We start from the raw sequence: 16,999 nt of genomic DNA on the forward strand, positions 1-16,999 counted from the left end.
CTCCTGCTCACAGTCCCTGATGGCACGTAGTCTCTGGACTGTGACCTGGAGCTCCTCCAGCTGGCATGCCAGAGACCCCAAAAGGGAGCAGACCCCACACAGGGAGGTGGCCACGCTCCCGGGCCCCAGAGCCTGAAAAAGGGACAGGCAGGCCCTGCAGCCGAGAGCAGGGGGCTCCATCTGCGTGGAGCCCGGAACCATGGGCTCCGTCTCTGAGGTGCCCGATGGGGGGGCCGCAGAGCCCGAGGGGACCCTTGAGGTGCGGCGCGTGCCCATCCGTGTCATGCCATATAATGAGCTATAAGCTCTGGTGGAATGAGAGGATATCTACTGATGAAGTCTGCCCTATGTTCATGCTGGAGAGATGCACCTGCTGCTTGCAGAGTGAAAAATCTGTCCTCTTCAATTATTGTTCATTGACAAGACAAAAAGACTTAGCATGCCTCAGTCACTAAACCAGTACAGCATGGAGCTACTATGCTTCTAGGAAAAGCAACACTCTTGCTCTGACCACAGTCACATTGCTTCCAGGCCAAAGGCTTCTCTCCAAGAAAGATTGCTGCTTTCACTTCTTCTTCACCAACAATTACAGACAGCCTGTGTCCTTTTCTCCCCCAACCATAACCTTCTACATGGCTTTCAGTCTTATCCACTCAGCCTGAAAATGATACCTCACTGCCCATCCAATACCATCTCTTTTTAACAATGAGAGGAAACTAAGGTTGTGGAACCACAAAATATTGTTATCTCTCTGATACCCACACCCTGGCTCCAAAGACACCGGTAAATTGCCAGGGACATACATCTCTGCAGCTAAACCATAACTTTCAAAATGATGAGCAATTAACAGCATTTGTCTTTCAAGGACTCGGTTAATATTTCTTGTATGAGCCAAGTAATTCAAATTCATTAAAAACATAAGAGTACAAAATCCATTGGGTATGTTCACCCAATTGAAAAAAAAAAAAGGTGTTTGTGGCCAGTATTAATGTTTGGTTCCACGAAGCCTTTCCGTGATGAGGATCTACAAGGACATCATACAATGAATTCATTTTTATGAATGGAAGTTAGGCAGGCATTGCTACTATTTTATAGATGGGGAAACTGAGGTATAGAGAAACTCAATGGTTTTGCACAGTTGCACTATGACCCTGCAGAGGTAACAAGAGAACATTGCTTTCCTGAGTCCCTGTCCCTTGTTCTGACCCTATACCCACTATTCCCTTCCCTTCACCTAAGAAAGAGCAAGCTCTCTATTTATAGAAAGGTTTTTAAAAAAGGATGTTCCCACCTCCCATGCACTGATTGTACAAGTGGGCTTTCAGTCATCTTTGCTGCTTCAGACAAAGAACGTACTTGTTAGCTCTGGATACAAGCCGACAACTTTCAGAGCTGTGAAATACTTTGCTGAAAAATCCAAACACCTGCCTTTCCACAGCTAGAGAAAATTATATCTTCCATTGGTTGCAAAACTGTATGGTGTAAGATGGGGAATTATAGACTTCACCATTATGCTCTAATATTTCCTCATTCCATTTCCAATCTTTAGGCAACTTATAAGTAGGTTAAACCTGTGGGAAGATCTGAGGAGCCCATATAGTTAGACTTCCTAGACAACTTCTGCTGTCTGTGAGAGATGGTAAGCAACTCAGTGTCCACTGTTTTCATTTTTAATTTGAAGCTCTTCAGCGATTTCTGGGAAAACACCAGGTCACCCATTGCTATATTCCAGTCTAGTCTCACATACTAGGTACCTACTCAGAAGGAAGATATCCAACACCACCTTTATTTTTATTGGAGCAGTCGCAAGCATACAAAACCCAAAGGCAAGAAATTCAAAATTCAAACAGGAAATAAGGATCTAATTGTAAGAGTAAAAGTAACTAACTGTTGGAACAACTTCCTGAGGGCTGAACTGGATTCTCCATCACTTGAGGTCTTTAAATTGAGATTGGATGTCATTCTAAAAGATTGTAGAGATGTAAGAGCAGATTACCATAATGTGGCGTTACAGCCTTAAAATGTGTGATTCTTTGGCGCTAGAGAGCTAATGCAATAGAGGTTCCCATTTAATTCTACTGTAGGGGCTAACACTTTGGCCCTAATCAGCAGCAGGTGGTCCACTCTCTCTCTCATGACTGACATTGTGCAATTATTTCTGGTTACAGAAAAGTCAAAATGAAGGAGAAAATACTAGCTGGCTTTTCAGTACATTCCCAGGGCTTTGCCTGAACTCACAGCTACATACATTGCTCTCTGCTTCCAAATCACAAACGGCGATGGGGTAGCCACGATTATATTGCCATAAAGAAGCAGACTGATTGCTCTGACTGCTGTACGTGACAATGAGTAAATCTAACCTACATCGCTGAAAGCACCGTTCAAGCTAAGCGCCACTCTCCTCAGCTCCCAGGTAGGTACAGAGTGATACCAGCAGTCTCTCTAGAATTAAGGCTGCTAACTGGGTGCTCCCCAGTTATCATCCTATTCCAGTAGGTTTGGGCCTGAAATTTCCCTGTTTTGGAACAGATATTCTTGGATAGGAAGTAAAAGGAAAAAAAGTCTTAAATAAATTGGATGAACCAGCTCTGGGTATGGGACTTAGAAAAATTACAAGTTTTTTATACTAGGGAAGAGTTCTAATCTTTGCCCACCTATAACTCTAAAAAGGCTCCCTTTCAAAGATGTTAATGAGAGCTAACACATAACAACTTTTGTTTAAAAAAAAACAGTTGGTCAAACTTTTGTTTAAAAAATAAAAGACCGTTTTAGGTCAAAGTTCTAAGTATTATATGAACTTCACGAACCATTGCTGGCAAAGGTTACAATCCATCCTAAGACTGCAAGAAGTACAAGGAGGCTATAACAAGCACCTACACCCTTTTAAAAAGCAGTCCTTCTGCCCAGAGACCTAAAAGAGCTGTGCCCTGGCTGGCTGGGATGTGATGTGTATAAAAATCAACTGGGGGATAAGGATATTAGCAAAAAATGGTGGTTCAGGATAAAGAAGAAAGGTAAAACCCAATGATAATGGAGGCCTGATCCCTTAGTACACAAGGAATCTTTCCAAAAAAAACCCCAAACCCAAACATCCTTACTGATACCTGGAATTAAAAGTCCTTCAGCATTCAGCATCACAAGATATCAGTGAAGACAAAGCTACAACTAGTTGTGGCAGACACCAGAAACCCTCATGTAACAACATCAGGAAACAATCACATAGGTTCTTGTCCTCAGGCAGATGTGCTCCTATAGTATATTGAATGCTTTCTTAGAAATCCTGCTGCTTTACCTTAGAACAGCAGCATCCTCTTGAAGGCCTTGTAAGCTCCACTCTTTATTCAGTCTTTCCAAACCAGAAGAGCAGATCCACAATGTCATTTACCCAGAGTCATGACTGTGGAAAGATACAAGCTCCCACAAAGCATGCAACAGTCCAAATGACCTCCAAGTCCCTTACCTGTAGCAATACAGCTACTTATTCATTTCTTTGACGTTTCAGTAATACTCCGGCATCAATACTGGGATTTATGAAAGGAAGTCTGTGGGGAGAAGCAAGAGAGAAGTTAAAATGTAGCTTCCCTTTGAATCAGAAAATAACACATGTGAGTGAACCGTGTTAATCTCACCAACATACATACACTGTCAACACATCCGTGCTAGTTACTTCGGCCACTCACACACCTTCACTGAACCCATCACCTCCAATGTGCCATGTGCTTTTTCTTCCTCCCTCCACCGTGCCTTTTTCACTCACTTCTGTCTTTTTTCCATTCTGCTCAATTTTTTCCTTACTCTTTCAGTGGATAATTTCCCTGCCCCTCAGTCTCTCCATGTGGAACGTGAATTCAGTAGCATTTCAGGTAGCGTTGAACTTTTGAAACTTCACTGTTTGAGGGAGTATTGAATGAGGCTAACCAAGCCCACCTGCACCTAGTTTGAAGGCTCATCTTCAGATGCTGTTATTGTAGGGTTATGTTTTTTTTCACGGGGTCAGAAATATTTGATCTGAAATACGTTTAAAGAATGTCATAGGGATCCAGACATTTTATTTCAGTTTAAAATGATTCATCTGCAGCCATGGAAAGATAGGATGAAACCTCTGGAAAAAAACAACTGAGGAAGAACCAAGAACAAGGTGGTAATAGGCTTTTGCCTCATCTAAGAAAGGTGATGGTCTCCTGTAGCTGTAGAGTACCTGAGGTGAAGCTCTCAGTGAAGATGTAACCGCTGTGACCTGTATGGCAGGTTAAGGTAGAGAGATGAGGACTAGGGTGATATCTGCACATCTCCAGAGAGCAATCCCATTCCTTCAATGGGAGCATTTACATGCCCGGAGGAAGTAACAGAATAATTTCTATACTTTAAACAAGAAACTCAGAGTTGGTCTCAAGCTGAACTTTTGTTTTCCACTAGGTTAAAAAGAAGTCTGCCCTTTGTGTGTAAGTATAGAAGTTGGGAGGAAGTTTGGGAGAGGAGAGGCATCCAGTTCATTAGAAAGAGGCACAGGAAAAGCAAGAGACTTGTCGGTTTGCATTACCTTAGTGTTATGCACTTGTTCCCCTCATCATAAAGATTACTTAAAATCAGGCAATTATTCAAGACTAAAGAGCTAAACTTGAACAGAAAACAGTTATGAAAACGTACACAAGAAAATAGATTTCCAAAGGCTTTTAAGGACAGATGCTAAATACAGATCTACAATGCAATATGGTTCCAAGAAAAAAGCAGCACAAGAAAGCTTCTGACAGCTGCTATTGTGTAATATGAATAAGAGTGCCTTCTGACAGCCTCTGCAGAAGAGCACTGCTGCAGCAGCATACTAAACCTGCCAGGCAGTGTCACATCAGCTGGATTTGCACTCTAGCATAGCCACACTTGTTAGAGCAGATGTGGTGTTCCTCTAACCAACACTGATAATCTTCAGGAAAGGTGGAACAGAGATTGGAGAAGTGTCTAGGAAAGCATTTTCACAGGCGAGTGTGTGAATGAAAGAAAGGAAGGGATTGTAACCAGTAGGAATCTATAAAAAATGTCAGAGACAATGCAAGATTTGCCCTTGTACAACTCCTATTATCTTAAGGTTTCTGCTCTCTTTATACGTTTTCATTCTCACAAGCCTCTGTGAAGTGGGCAAATTATATTATTTCTGCTTTATGGATGTGGAAACTGAGGAACAAAGTGCTCCAGTATCTTACCTAAGGTCAGACAAGAGGACTGAGCTAGAGCCAAAAATAAAATCCAGAATTTTTAACCCTAGGGCTTATGTTTTATCTGATTTTTTCATAGTTCTTTACAGGTGCTTCTCTACCACTCACCATCTTAAAAATAGATTAAAGGACCTACTGGATACTGAATGCTCTTTCTTTATTAGAAGGGTTTTTTTTGCGCGGTGTATATGTCCATGCACAAATACAGGGGCATTCAGATGTTGTTAAGAAGTATGCACAATGGTCATCACAAACATACTCAAACACACTTACTTGATAAAGCTAAACATAAGCATTGAAAATATATTTTAAGCCGTCATGAACAAAGAACTGAGACATTTGTTTTGAAGGAAAATGCTACCATAATAGAATAACAAAGGGGGAACAAGTTAAAATGATATTACAGTATTTAATCTTGCAACTGTCTCTTAAGGAAAAGGTCTACTGAATTTAACATGGATGAAAACAAGAGGATTATTTTACTAAGCATGTTAAGAAGCCACAGGCCTTATGTAAAATGAGATCTTTTAAAAATATTTTTAAATCTTCCTTTCGAATTCTGTATCATAGATAAGAGTATCGTAAAATATATAGAAACCCCCCCCCAAAACCCCACCCAGAAAGTACCCACTTTTTGTTAAAAGCTATCAGACTTCATTTGTCCCTTTCTTTAAAATAAGTGTACCCAAAGGTCTTAGAATTATTTAGGAGGAAATCAAATCCCTATAGTGTTCTACATTTAATAACATCCCCACCCACAACAACTCTGTTCCTAGAGAACTATCAGTATTCATGAAATGCCAGAAAATACTTATTGAAAAAAAAGTGTTGATCTATTACAAGCAGTGAAAAGTGTATTGAATCTAATAAATGTAAATATGAAATGTATGCTTTCCCCAAGTACAATAGTTTTGTTTCCAGATGTCTTAAGAGGTTTTTTTCTTAGATGCCCCAAATGAAATTCAGATTGTTCCTTTTATTTACAGTTAAGTCCTTTCCAATGGGACAGAATCCAGTTCTCAAAGTAGATCTAATATTCTATATTTTTCTCTGCTCATATGAAGGATAAAGGTCTATATCTAAGTGATTCAGACACTATCAATGCCATTGTGAAGGACACTTACAAAAATTAGAAACCAAACTACAGATGCAGATGTATGAGCCTGCACAGGGGCACTGAGACCTGAATATGCTTGCAGAATATAATATCAGATAGAAGACAAATACTAAAGCCATCCAAAGTTTAAGCAGAAAGCTTTCTGTGCTTTATCTTATAGAGCTGCGTACTGACAAAAAGTCTCATGAATAAAATTACCAATGCATTACATCTCAATGGGACTTCTACAGTAATTTTAAAAGGCTCTTAGTGAAAGCAGTTAACAACAGTAACAACAATTCTGCTACTGCTATTAGTAATACTTGGTGGCATGGTTGTATAATGCCAAGCATCTGATCATCTGAAAGCAGTTCCAAAACACTATTTAGCCTTACAGTGCAGCTGTGAAGTAAACATTATTATACCAGACATACCGAAAACTAAGCTTAGACAATACTGAAAGCATAAGTGACTTGCCGAAGAGTTCATGGCAATTCACTGGCAGAAAACAGAAGAATCAAGGAACTCCTGGTCTAACTATCTGATCATATCCCCTGTATAGGTATGGACCAGAATCTGAGATTGTTGGTTTTAGTGCTCCACTGATCTAAATATGAAACGCCAAGGAATGACTGTTCAACCCATCTGATAGCTTGATTGGCTTGACTCTGACCACAGACGTGGAGTGCTCAGCCATATGAAACACTCATAACAATGGAGGGTTCCATTAAGGCCATATGGGAGATGAAAAAATGCATTTAGTTTTTAATTACATTCCTGAGCATTTTTTAAACATCTCCAATTTCCTTCCCCGTTTGGATAGGGCACTGTGGAGAGGGGCTATGGACCTTCAGATATCAGGAAGAGATGTAACCTCTTGTCTGAGTTCTTGTAGAGACCATACCTGCTAACAGCCTGGCACAGACGACACTCACAAATGGAATACGAAATACATGTTAAAGGAGTCCCTGCATGGCTCGCTTTGTGCTGTTCTGTGCACATAAAACTTGACTTTAGTGCACACACAGACAGACAGCCATTCAAAGATAAGCAGCAATACTTAGCACTTGCCTAGTATTATGTACCTGTCAACTTTCTGAAAAGAGAAAACAAAAAGAAATCTGCCAGACCCCACCCCCCCTGCTAAAGCTGGCATCATTGGCAGGTATTTTTTCTTAGAATCCAGCAAAGCTAAACTCAGCAAGAGATGAAAAATATTCAACATTTCTCCTCAACAACCCTGTCCCAAGCCATCTTTGTTTTCTTTCCTTCTATCCCTTCTTTCTCCTCCAAGCAGTTTAGTCCAGTGGAGAGGAACCTAGGTGGAAGCAGGTGAGTTGGGTTATGCTCCCAGCTTTCTCTCTCTTCCATGAACTTCGCGACTTCTCCTCATTGGATATGTCAATGTTGTTCAATGTTTCAGTTTATTTCTGTCTTGTGTGTGCCTGGGTTGTGTGATCTCTCTCCCCATAGCCCTCCCTTCACTGCAAGTCAACCACCTTGGTCCTCTCCATTCTCCTCCAGTTATGGTTTCAGGATCATATGGCATCATGAGCCCCAGTTCAGGAGTTCACTACAATTATCCCCATTTTAGACCTAGGGGGTCTTTGACACAGGCAGAGGTATGACTCGCCCAAGCCCACACAAGGTGTCAGTGGCTGAACCAGAATTAGATCACTGGCTCAGTGCATTACCTCTATTGCAACTGGTGCATTTAATTCCACGAATGTTGTGCAATACATGCAAGCTGAGACAGGCACTGTTTAGGAAGCGCGTGGAAAATCTGGCTCTAGTACAGTGTTGTTCTATTTTACCTTCTTTACTGCTTGAAAAACATTTGGCCGTTACTAAAGGGAGCAAGGCTAGACACATACATTACAGTGTGTTCCAGAAATAGCACAAACTGGCTTGCACAATTTTGCAACTAAAATCTTCCTTTTAGCTTGGCAGCCTGTCTCTTTCCATGGAGCAGCTCTGCAGAGGGAAAACTGGCTTTGGGACTCTGGCTTCGTATGGATCATCTTAGGAAGATTTCCTGATTTTGAATGCAAGAGAGTCAAGTGCAAGGGGTTTGATACCCTTTCACTAGCTGCCAAGCTTTGGACATCTTATGCAAACTATTTAATTAGCTAGCTACATTTATGCTGGAAAACATGGGTTTAGGGTGTAACAAAAGTAGAGTAGTCTCTGTGGCTGGTGCTGTTCTTGACCCCTGTGTAGTATCTACTGGTTAGTAAAATGTGTGGTATTCAGTTTGCGTTGATAAGAGCCACCAAATGTTTATGATATGGGGAAAAAAACCTCATAATATAGACAGGATTCAAACAGGCTGCCTATGCATTCAAAATCTGTACTTCCTTAGCTATGCTTTCAGGACTGTAGACTGCCATAAGGATTGTTACACCTCCAGGAATGAGGTGGCTTTCTGGAGGAGTAAATTTATCAGTTCAGATTCTGCAGTTTACACAAACAGGATCTTCCACTCTGGACACTGGAGAAAAAAACAACAAACCTTCCACATTTTCCTTTCAGTGACCTTCATGCCCACTCTTTAGTTAAGTGTCCCATGCCTGTTAAAAGGATAGATGCTATTGGTCTAAACACAAACATGGAAAATGTTCCTATTAATCACACAAGTATAAGCATTCTAAATTAACTGCTTAGGGATATATAACTATTTTAAGAAATAACATTATTGAAGACCCCTTGCACTAATTTAGAAGTTGGATCTGTATGAATAGGCACTATCTACAAATAGAACAACTTATGGGGTTTTTTTAAAGTTAAGGTTACAAATGAAAACACTCAAGCTTTAGGAAATGCCAGAACTAAGCTTGCCCACGAAGCTACGGATCAGCCCCTGCACTGACTACAGGCTATAATTACATGATCACATACTATTTCCTTGCCTTACCTGTAGTCAGCACAGCTTGAACTGAGGGTAAGGAGAGGCAGCACAGACTCCCATTGATAGCAAAGTTGGCAGGTTAGCTGCTAGGCAGACCAACAGCTTCAGGGTGACTTGGCATACGTTCTGCTGGTGAGTCACGGAGCTATTGGTGAAGAAGCACTGTAATGGTGGACATCCAGTTTCCTGATCTGACTTCTGCCTCTGATATCACACTGCGGTCTAGGGATCAGAGCAATGTTCTAAATGGTTGACACGAGATTCTGACTTACTAGGTACTTAACCTCTATTCCCAAATCTGCCAGAAGCAACCTTCAAGAACCTCTCATGTTTCATTATTTGAAATGAAACAGAAAGGAGCAAAAGCAAACCAACTCTCTGAGGGTGATGTGACTCTCACCAGCACTCAAGTTTATGAACTGCACAGCAGCAGCACAGAGCAGAATAGCTGAGAGGAGAACCCATGGTCTCCCAGCACCACACCTCGTCCTAGACCGAAGCTTGCTTTAGAGGGAAGGCACACAAACTCCCTCTATAGCTCTCTCACAGACATACATTCATGGAAGATGCAAACAGGGGTGAAAGGATTAGCAAACATACAGATGCCCTGCAAAACACAGGATTTGGCAGGTCTGCCTCTTTCTGTTCCAGCAGCCTTGGCAACAGAAACAGGGAAATACCCCTCCTTCGAGTCAGAGGTGTAATCATAGCCCCTCTATCTTTTAAGCCAAAGGGAGGGGACGATACAACGAAGAACAGGAGTTCAATCTACAACCGCAGCCAAATGCTCATGATTAGTAATCACAGTACAAGTGAATTCGCCAAAGCCACACCAATCTTTACAGCTAGAAGGCAAGCATTTCTCACTTTCAAGACCCACATGTGCCTAGCTCTGTTTTTAGACAATATCAGATTTTTGCCTTGCAAGCTACCATATTCAATCCTTTTAAGGCCCTATTGTTCTCCGACAAGACTTTTTATCAAATTGGGTTATGAGCTCCAGGTCACTGGAGTCATCATCTGCGATTTATAATTTATCAGTGTCTGGTGATGTCATAGGTTTTTTCTGGTGCTGTTGCTTAACTCAGTCGTTTCTGTGTCAGTGAAGAAATGGGACTTGGGTGGGGACAAGAAAAGCAATATTTAAATTTGAGCCTTTTCACCACTTTCGCTGAAGTATCAAGGCAGAATGGGATGGGTCACTTCAGACATCAAAAGAACAGATGAAGCCTTAGATGCAGCGCTGTGTACCTCTCCTCAGGGGGGATTTACTGTCCCTTCTCATATAATGAGTCCAGACATTTTCCCTAAGAGACTTGCTTTGGAGCCTTTTGCAAAAGAGATCAAAAGCACCCGCTTGCCTCCTGGACAGCAGTGCAACTTTGCTGTTTCGCTATTTGAAAAAACGACTTCTACAGTTAAAAAACATATACATATTGGGCGGTTGTTATAGCAACAAAGGTTTCAACATGTATATATGTTTTATAGGCTCCAAACTAGGTTGTCATAGGCAACCAGTCTCAGTGCTGAAGTTTAACTCAAGTTTCCTTCTTGCCTAGTGTTTTCTGAGCCATCAGCAGCCAGCAGAGATGGCGATGGGACACCAGTACACGTCCTGATATTTACTTTTGGTGACAGTTCCTGACTGATTGAATACTCAGAGCAGTCATGCACAACTGATTCTGCTCCTTAAGAGGAGGGCAATTTTCTTTATCCCATCGGTTCTGTCCTCCTTACAGGTTGCCATAGCACCTTACCCCAGCTGGGTAACACTAGCCCATGGCTCCCTCCCAAACAGATGGCTTTATGGAAGGTCCAAAAATAATTTAATCCAGTTGCTTATGAGCTTTTAGTCTCCTTTGCTGATTGGCAGACTCTCCAGGGACCACCAGCAGAAGCAGATGGTCCAGACATGAGATCAGAGTGGGAGGCTGAGGCAGTTGATCGATTGATTTGAGTGTAAGGCTCAGTAACCTCATTTGGTATAAGCATGTCCAGCAGTACTTGCCAAGCAGGGACACACGGTGACAGCAGTGCAGGTGTTTGAGTGGAGACGCTAAGGAAAGACAAAAAGTTTGGCTCCGTTTTTTTAATACACATTTCCCAGTCCTGCCAAATTATAAGATTTACTACCCTTGCATTGTTCTGTGTGTGCCAGGTGGCTGCTGGGTTGTGTGTCTATTCCATGGGAGAATCCAGGATTTGATAAAGGAGCTGCAGGGGCAGTGACTGAAACTTCGGGGGTGGTTGCACACCAGCTCCCACCCACCAGAACAAGCTGACCATGCCAGGGTGCAGCAGGCAGGGACTTTTTAAGTACCCAAATCAGGTAAGACCACCCCTCGCCTCATCACCCACTCCCTTCCCCTCTGTGGTCAGTGGTACCTTTCTTCCCTTCTCCCCCTCCCTCCCCCACCATTGCTGCTTTCCCCATTGTCTGCAACTGCCCCAGGGCTGGAGGAAGCTCTAAAGCCAGCCCTTCCCCATTCCAGCCAGTCGGCATGGGAAGCCGGGATCAGCCAGGGACACCAGCAGCAGCAGTGTTGGCAGGGGTCCCCCTCCCTGAGCCTGCTCCTGAGTGGTGGGGAACACCCAGGGGGACTGGGCAGGGAGAAGGAACCATCTTGCCACCACTGCTGTTCCCAGCTGAGCCCGGCTTCCCGTACAGCCCAATTAAAGAGAGACAGGAGTGGCTCTGGGGCTCCCCTTGCCCCAGAAACAATAGGGCCAGCCAGAGACAATGACAGGGGCAGTAGCAGGCAGGGGAGGGGGGAAATGGGAGGGGAAGGGAAGGGAGAAGAGGAAAGCTACTGTTGACGGGACAGGAGGTTAGGGGATGCCAAGGCAGAGGGGATTCTTACCTAGTTCAGGGACTTAAAGCAGTCCCTGGCTGTTGGTTCCATGGTGTGGTCTGAAAGGGGTGAATGACTGCACCAGTGCAACCCCTCTGGATCCACCCCTGGCCAATTAATCCCCCTAACAAACTCAGAGGCAGGAAGTGGTAAAGCAGAACAATTTAGCAACCACTACTGGGAGAAAGAAAAAGGGAAGCTCGTAGGAAATCAAACGACAAATGCACTTCTGGCAGATTCCTTAAGTGATGGTACCGCATACAAATAAATCTGTGGTTCTGTGGCTGCCAAGCTAACACAGCTTGTCCTGTTCCCCATGAACAAAACGCCAGACAAAAGGCAGGGGCAGGCTCATCTCCTTTCTCCATTCCTGTAAGCCTGTATGGTTTAGACAAGCTGATCCTGTACAGTGTACATCAGTAAAAAAGAAAATAGGAGGCAATGGGCATGTTTACATGTGCATTAATATGGCATTGCTACTGTGCATTAAGTTTAGTACCTCTAATATCAGGTACTACATAAATGTGCAGTAGCTGGCAGTAATGCACAGTAGCAACAGTGCACCGTCTTTTTGTGATACTTAATGCACAGTAGACTAATTCTACTATGCATTAGCACATTAGCACATTTTTTGCCATGATGTGCTAATGTGCATAGAAGTAGTCTACTGAGCATTAAGTGTCTCATGTAGATGCCCCCAACAAGTAAAAAAAGTAACTAAAACTGAAGGGAGCAAACACCCGCATGGGGAGCAATTACTTTGAGGATAGGAGGAATGAAACTATGTAAGTGAATATTTAGACCAAATATTAAGAAAACTTCCTTCAACTGCGATCTCTGACATTATAGAAAGAAACCCTGAGGGAAGTGGTGGGAGACACATTAGCACATTTAACACTGGAATGGACAAAACAGAAAATGTACTGTGTGAAACAACTGTGCATTAGCCCCAGGGATACCAGGTAGATCACACATTATATGCCTCTCCATTTCTAATTGCTGTGATTCCATTATCTCTTTTCCACAGCATACTCGTTTACATTAAAGCTGATTTTTCATTCTCATTTGTTTCTAGAGGTAACCTTATCTTCACCAAAAATGTTAGCAAATAAACGCTGAAGAAGTGCAAGCTCAAACTTCTTTTCCCCTTGCTTTTATGTCTGTCCATTCTAAGGCAGGTCCTTTGGTGGTATAAACTGGTATATCTCCACTTGTGCCAGTAGAGTCTAAAGCTGTTTTATACCAGATCAGGACTAGGCTTACTTTCTATTTTAAATTTGTCTTGAATTTCATTTTTGCTTTTTCTTGGTGCATTTATTGTTGGTGAAAGGTGCTGCATTGACACCCGCCTGCCACTGCTGCTGCCCCTGCTGTCTCAGGGGCAGGTGGATGTCCAGAGTTACTTCTGCCCTGCTCCTGGTAGGCTCTGTGGGGAGCCTGGCTCATCCAGGGACAGCAGCAGCAGGTGGGCTACCCCTCCATGAGCCTACTGTCAGGCTGGTGGGGAATAGCAGGGGGAATGAGGCAGGGAGGCCCCCCAACATTGCTGTCCTGGACTGAGCCCATTCCCTGCACAGCCCAGCTGGAGGGAGGGCAAAAGCAGTGGACACCAGAAGTGGAGGGCAAGGGAAAGGGAGGGGAGGTACCCCTGAGAACAGAGAGGAAGCACAGGAGGAATTCTTATCTGCTTCAGGGATTTAAAAATAGTCTCTGGTTGCTGCTCCTGTGGCATGGTCTGAAAGGGGAGGGGTTCTACCATGGCACTGCACCCACCCTGGCTCTGTCCCTGGGTTGGAACTGCAGTCACAGGTGTGACTGTAGTATGAACAGACACGATCAAACTAGCTTAGCCTGAAACCCACAGCAGTGCAGCCGTGGTAGCATGGTAGCACAAGCCATCTCAGGAGGTAAGCTGGGGTTCCGGATGAGCTTGTACAGCCTGCACTGAAGCTTATGACATTGTGGCTGAGGTACTGTTGTCATTGGAGCAAGCTAAATTACAGCTACCTTAGATGAATTTCCATGTGGTACAATTACAGCTCAGGATTGCAGTGTAGACGTACCCATGGACTGCTGCTCAGTGAGAAACTAGCTGAAACTCACCCGCCCGTTTCCCTTCCCCTCCCTTGCCCTCTGCTAATCATCCCAAACCACCAGCTCCCAACCTCCAAGAAGTGAAGAGCAACTTGTTAGCATATAACATCTGGAACAGTTCACTCTTCAGATGCGCTTCTCCGAAGCTGTGAATTACTCTAGTATGCGCGCATGCACGTATGTGTGTGCGTGTATGTGTACATAGCTTGTAAAATAGCCATTAAGACAATACTTTGTTATTTCTAGCTATGGAAATAACAAGGCTGTTGGCCTAGAGTAGACAGATTTTACATTTATTACCCGTGCCCTGAATCAGTCATTTCTCTCTTCCAATACTCATTATTTTTCTTAAGGTTCAAAATGGAATATTTTCCCAGCAGAGCATTACTAAAAGAATGAATGCTATGCAGCACATGCACATACATATTTGGAGAGTTGTCTGAAAACAGGTACTTAATTAAACTTTCAGGCATGTGCCCATGTATATATGCACCTGCACGCATATACACAGGTGCATGCACACACACACACACATTTGAGTAATTCAAAGCTTTGGAGAAGTGTATCTGGAGAGACAACTGTTTAAGGTGTTATTTTGCTAACAAGTAGCTGTTCACTTCTTGGAGGTTGGGAGCTGGTGGTTTGGGGGGATTAGCAGAGGATAAGGGATGGGATGGGATACTGCACACCTGTCAACACAAATTTACAGTTGGCAATTTGTGGCGTGCAGCTCAGCTATTCAGCTTCCTGCTTTTGCTTTTGCTTTTGGCTGAATTAATGGTCTAGGAGCAGCAACCAATGCTGGGTCAGAGAGGGCAGCAGCAGCCTTGCTTACTGTTGGATTTACAACATGGTTCATTTACGACTATTCTGGGATGCCCCGTGGGTAACAGGAGAAGCCAAAAGGATGACGACTTATATTTTTGTCTGAGCCTTTTTTTAAGAACTTATTCTTGTCCTCTTATAAAAATAAACTGGCAGGTAGTAAATGTACTAGGCAATCCTTAAAAGTACACTTTGGAACCTTTTAGGCCCTGTATCTGCTGTAACAAGTTACAACCCATAACGCAAAGTTTTCATTAGGAACTAGACTGGCTATTACATGTAGTTGATACAAACTGGGTAATTTTAGCAATCCACAAAGTGCCAGAGGATGACAACATTTTTGAAGCAGAGATGTCTGAACAAATGGATGGATGTTGCCAGTTACCTCTTTCCTCACTGGACAGTGCAGATATAATGGCAGCAAAATTCATTACCATGTATTCATAAACTAAAATTCTTTTAGTTATGTGTAGTACTTAGAAAGAGTTTTTGACAAATAAAACTGTCGTGAAAGTGTTCATGACATTTGTTGTTCTGCTCCTTTATTTTTTAACCCACAGAGCAGCGGTGCTATAAGAAATGGAATACTTGAGCATTAAGTGTGTGCTACAATGCTGTTTTATACAGCAGCAAAGTGATTAATTAAAATTTACAAGAGTAATCCAAATGCCTAAACATGTTTCTTGGCAGCTGTCCCCGTTGCCCAGTGCCAATAACATCTTAAACTAATAACAACCTCAAAGTTGACCTTTGGGAGCTGCAAAGAGTCTCCCTTAAAACCCTCTGTAACTGGAGAAGAAAGGAGATAGACAATTCTTCAGGAAAAATAAAACACATAAATATAGCAATAACTAGGATCTTTGGGCTTCACTGAGAATAGTGCTTTCCTCAGTCACAAAAAAAAAAAAATAGTCAAAAACCCTGTATTATTACCTATTGTGCTGCATTACTGAAAGCACAGTGTGAAAGAGTGAGAAAGACATAGACTAGTTCATATCCAGTATCTGAACTTTGAGATGCTGACAACTTTCAACTACCTTTACAGTTAAAGTTGTACCAGGCATCTTCTAGAAGTAAGCTCTAAATTGTACTATAGTGGTTAAATATTTCTTCAAAAAATCCCAAGGGATGCTTGCATTGATTATGCTGTGCCTCCTCTCCTAGCTAAAATCCATTGCAAACATTTTTTCAATAACTTCTAAAACTTAGGGCCATTTTAAAAAAAAATAAAATAACAAATTTCTAAGGGCCATAGTCAGATCTAGTCAGTCACTGCGGTAAATCTGGAATATGTCTATTAACTTAAAAGAAGCTGATCCAGAATAAATTCATAGTTATGCCAGACATACATGGGTATCATTGATCAGAATCCTATTCTGCATCTAAAGGCTCCTATACATGTACATGGAGCCTGCTCTGACATGCTAGAAATCCAGCACACCAGAGCAGACTCGATTAATGCAGCCTGCTGGAGCACAAAATCTGACGTTTCAGCAGCCTTACACATTACATATATCGGCACCACCACGCATCTCCATGCTGAAAAAATGGCGGCGGGGCACTTTGAAATAAGACATGTTCAATGAGCATTAGTTCAAAGCGTCCTGCTGCCATTTTTTCAGTGTGGGCACATGTGGCGATGCTGATACATGTGATGCATGGGTGCTTTTAATTAGTGTGGCTCATTTATTAAAGCACCCGGTACCCATCCTACAGCACATGTAAAAAAGCCCTAATTGACTTTTAGATTTCATTTCTACCTGCAACAAAGTAGGATTGCCCAGATATGTGCACAAACCAGAGTTCTCTCCCTTCCAGGACAATGAACATATCACTGAGTTACATACTTTCAGAGATGTGGGTTTTTTGGAAAATTTTGAAGCGGAAATTTTTCTGGAAAATTTTCCAAAGCCCTAAATAGAGCGTGATCTGATTTAGCATGTTTATTTAACTTACATTTAGTAAACAAAACTAAAAACTTCAACGAGCTAAGGAGGATAGTTGGAGAAGCGCT

Source organism: Gavialis gangeticus, unplaced genomic scaffold, assembly GCF_001723915.1.
Source record: "Gavialis gangeticus isolate Ggan-Ray unplaced genomic scaffold, GavGan_comp1, whole genome shotgun sequence".
In the NCBI taxonomy this organism is placed as follows: Eukaryota; Metazoa; Chordata; order Crocodylia; family Gavialidae; genus Gavialis; species Gavialis gangeticus.